Raw genomic sequence first — 4,243 nt, 5'->3', positions numbered from 1 at the left:
TACGCCACTGCGTCCTCTTGGTTGGAGGTAACAAGCATGCCATCATATTCCCTGATTCATTAGCTGAGTTGACATCATCGTTCTCCAATACCCTCGCCATTTTGACTCCCACTCCTACTTGGTCACCTTCTGCCTGAAACTAGTTCACAACCACCCCATTTTCAGCCATGCGGTCCTCCAGTCCAAGGTCGTCTCTGATCTCCTCCAATGGTTTCATGTCCACAACACAGTGTTTAAATAATGCAACCAGTCAATTATAAGCCTGAACACTCGCATCCGCCATTCGTACAAGCTCCATTGCGTGCATGTACACAGTGAAATGCCTGTAACTAAATGGATTGTTGTTGTTGGCATTGTCCTTTTGGTACTGGCTTAGACGTGGAGCCAGGATGTCCGGGCCTTCTCTGGTCGACCTCTTCACTATGTGTTTCTTTGGAATTTCTGTTGTTCGGATAAAGTCCATAACCTACATCCAACAACTATTTGTCAGAAAAATGATCCAAACACGAAACAGTTCAGCAATATATGACTTGCATCTCATGTCTGCACAAAGGATTACAAGTACCTTCAGAGCGTGGCTGCACAACAATGCCATGTGATAAAACTGGTCATATTCATAGTCAAATTCCTCTCCACCGCCCAGCACTGTCAACTTGTACGAAATCCTACACCACTTCTCTCTGCAACTTGCATCCGTACGGATTGCGACATATAACTTTCCTTTCTCAATCTCTTTAAGCACCACACTCGTAAACTATATCCCAAACTGCTTGAATATTGCTCGGGTGCTTGTCAACATGCCTTTCAGTAGCCATGTTTGCTCGTAGAAGAGGCCTCCCCTATATTTTTTTTTATGTTAGACATAGTATTGCCAGGAAGTATATTGTGGTCAAATCACATTCTCCCATGCAGACCTCCAGGTGTTACCCTTGATATTAAGAAGTCATCACATAAAAAACTATCCAAGTGGTTGCACTCAAAATCTTCTTCTGGCCTTGTAAGCTAGTTGGGCAAAGCTTTTCTTTTAAGCTTCATTTATGGTAAATTAGAGGGCAGGCCTGGCGCAGTGGTGAAGTCCTCCCCACTTGTGCTAAGAGGTCCTGGGTTTGAACCAGCCTCTCTGCATTGCACTTTGCAGGGGTAAGACTAAGTTCTTATAATCCCTCACCGGACTCCATCTTGTGTGGGAGCTTCTATGCACTGGGTCTGTCCTTTTTTTATATAGTATTGCCACAACATGAAACCAAGCCACAAATTGCCTCGCAAGATAAAAATTATTAAAATTCTCGTCTGCTTCTCCTCATAGTTTTCTTCCATTTCCCTGTCAAACTGTAGAAGCATGTATTTCCTCACGAATATGTGCATAGGGAACCCTGATGGAATGTAGTTCTTCAACATGTGATTTGCACTTTACTCTGCTGAGTACTTGTCATTTTTGCACATAACACACCTTTAAAGTAAGGCTTTGCCCATTTGTGACGGATCTCGTACTGTTGTGTCATGTAAGTATGTGTCTTGAGGTTATACTTATCAATGAGGAACTTCCAGGGTTCCTCCAACTCGTCAATGGTCAACATGTGATTCAGAACTTTCAGATGACATTCCCACTAAATCAGAGAGAAAACAGCAAAAAATGGCACAAGGTAATATAGGACACCATACCGCACAACCACAAACTATCTCTTGCATACATTTTGTCCGGTTGACATTTAGCCTATCTTCCCATACCTAATGCCGAATCATTTCTCCCACGAATACATATTGTAAAAATCCAAAGCCTCACCGAGTGTGTCAAAGCTGGTCCCTATTTTCTGCACAATGACATTGTCACCTGGCGCCTCATCAAACACACAAACTAATTTCTCCAATGCTGTCATCCCATCTGTCCATGGGGCACGGCCTGGCGCAGCAGCACCGATCCTAACTCTGCACTTTTTTTAAAAGAAGTGTGCACAATCAGTTCACTGCACTGAAAAACAGAGGGTTCCAAAATTCAGATTAACACCTCCATTTACCGGCTGCCTCTCGTTTTTCCCATGAATTATCAGGACATTTCCCGGAATATATATCACATTCACGCATTCAGGAGTCACGGCAATTTTCTATGTTGCGAGTTTCAGTCTAAAAAAAACCCAGTTCAATGCTCACTTCACCGTGTTCATTTCTGTAAGATTTTCTGTTTCCATTTGGACACTCTGCAGGCATACGTAATTCAAGCTATTCCTATCATATTAATTTTATACTAATGCATACACATGTAGTAGTGCTATAATTACGGACGCAACATTTCTTAAATTCATGTCTACGTTCGTGCGGAGAGAGCGGAACGCATACCTTCATGTCAATCCAGGCGTTTGTGGATCAATTTGCTCAATGGAGTGTTCAGATGTTGCGCCTTATCTACACTTCCTGCCTCCACCGCCGCCGCCGCCACAGCACAGATCTGCGCGACCGCACTAGAGGCACTTGCCGGTGGCAAATCGCCGCCCGGCGGCGGCACCATAGGATAATGCAGAGGCTGCAGGGGTACGTTGTTGTCGATTACTTTCTCTATGAGAGTCCTGCTGCAAGGAGATAGTGAGCGGCGTAGACGCCTCTTGTGTGGGTGGGGCTCGTGAGCTGATTTCGCAGGCAGCGCTTGCCGAACAGAGGACCGGGGACCCCGAGGGAGGGGCTGCCGTTGCTCTCTGTGTGCCCGCCGAGAGGGATCAGGCAACAGGGGTTGTGTTGGAAATATGCCCTAGAGGCAATGATAAAAGTATTATTATATTTCTTTGTTCATGATAATTGTCTTTATTCATGCTATAACTGTATTGTCCGGAAATCGTAATACACGTGTGAATAATATACACCAACATGTCCCTAGTAAGCCTCTAGTTGGCTAGCTCGTTGATCAATAGATAGTCATGGTTTCCTGGCTATGGACATTGGATGTCATTGGTAACGAGATCACATCATTAGGAGAATGATGTGATGGACAAGACCCAATCCTAACCATAGCACAAGATCGTATAGTTCGTTTGCTAGAGTTTTCCAATGTCAAATATCTTTTCCTTAGACCATGAGATCGTGTAACTCCCGGATACCATAGGAGTGCTTTGGGTGTACCAAACGTCACAACGTAACTAGGTGACTATAAAGGTGCACTACAGGTATCTCCGAAAGTGTCTGTTGGGTTGACACGGATCGAGACTGGGATTTGTCACTCCGTATAACGGAGAGGTATCACTGGGCCCACTCGGTAATGCATTATCATAATGAGCTCAAAGTGACCAAGTGTCTGGTCACGGGATCATGCATTACGGTACGAGTAAAGTGACTTGCTGGTAACGAGATTGAACGAGGTATTGGGATACCGACGATCGGATCTCGAGCAAGTAACATACCGATTGACAAAGGAAATTGTATACGGGGTTGTTTGAATCCTCGACATCGTGGTTCATCCGATGAGATCATCGAGGAGCATGTGGGAGCCAACATGGGTATCCAGATCCCGCTGTTGGTTATTGACCGGAGAGCGATCTCGGTCATGTCTACATGTCTCCCGAACCCGTAGGGTCTACACACTTAAGGTTCGGTGACGCTAGGGTTGTAGGGATATGTATATGCAGTAACCCGAATGTTGTTCGGAGTCCCGGATGAGATCCCGGACGTCACGAGGAGTTCCGGAATGGTCCGGAGGTAAAGATCTATATATGGGAAGTCCTGTTTCGGCCATCGGGACAAGTTTCGGGGTCATCAGTATTGTACCGGGACCACCGGAAGGGTCCCGGGGGTCCACCGGGTCGGGCCACCTGTCCCGGGGGGCCACATGGGATGTAGGGGTGCGCCTTGGCCTACATGGGCCAAGGGAACCAGCCCCAAGAGGCCCATGCGCCTAGGGTTTCAAGGGAGGAAGAGTCCTAGGAGGGGAAGGCACCTCCTAGGTGCCTTGGGGAGGAGGGATTCCTCCCCCTTGGCCGCACCCCCTAGGAGATTGGATCTCCTAGGGCCGGCGCCCCCCCCCCTTGGCCCTCCTATATATAGTGAGGGATGGAGGGATTTTCTCGAAGGCCTTTGGTTGCCTCCTTCTCCCTCTCCAACACCTTCTCCTCCTCCATAGCGCTTGGCGAAGCCCTGCCGGAGTACTGCAGCTCCATCATCACCACGCCGTCGTGCTGCTGCTGGTGCCATCTCCCTCAACCTCTCCTTTCCCCTTGCTGGATCAAGAAGAAGGAGACATGGCTGTTCCGTACGTGTGTTG

The 4,243-nt window shown here is 47.2% G+C and overlaps 1 pseudogene; it reads right to left on the bottom strand.

Annotated features, from left to right (window-relative positions):
• Positions 1-250: 250 nt before the first annotated feature.
• Positions 251-2,503, bottom strand: LOC119309990 (annotated as a pseudogene).
• Positions 2,504-4,243: the final 1,740 nt, after the last annotated feature.

The sequence above is a fragment of the Triticum dicoccoides genome, chromosome 5B (genome assembly GCF_002162155.2).
Source record: "Triticum dicoccoides isolate Atlit2015 ecotype Zavitan chromosome 5B, WEW_v2.0, whole genome shotgun sequence".
Classification (NCBI taxonomy): Eukaryota; Viridiplantae; Streptophyta; class Magnoliopsida; order Poales; family Poaceae; genus Triticum; species Triticum dicoccoides.
Note: the sequence above shows the minus strand (reverse complement) of the source record. Positions and strands in the feature narration are given on the sequence as shown.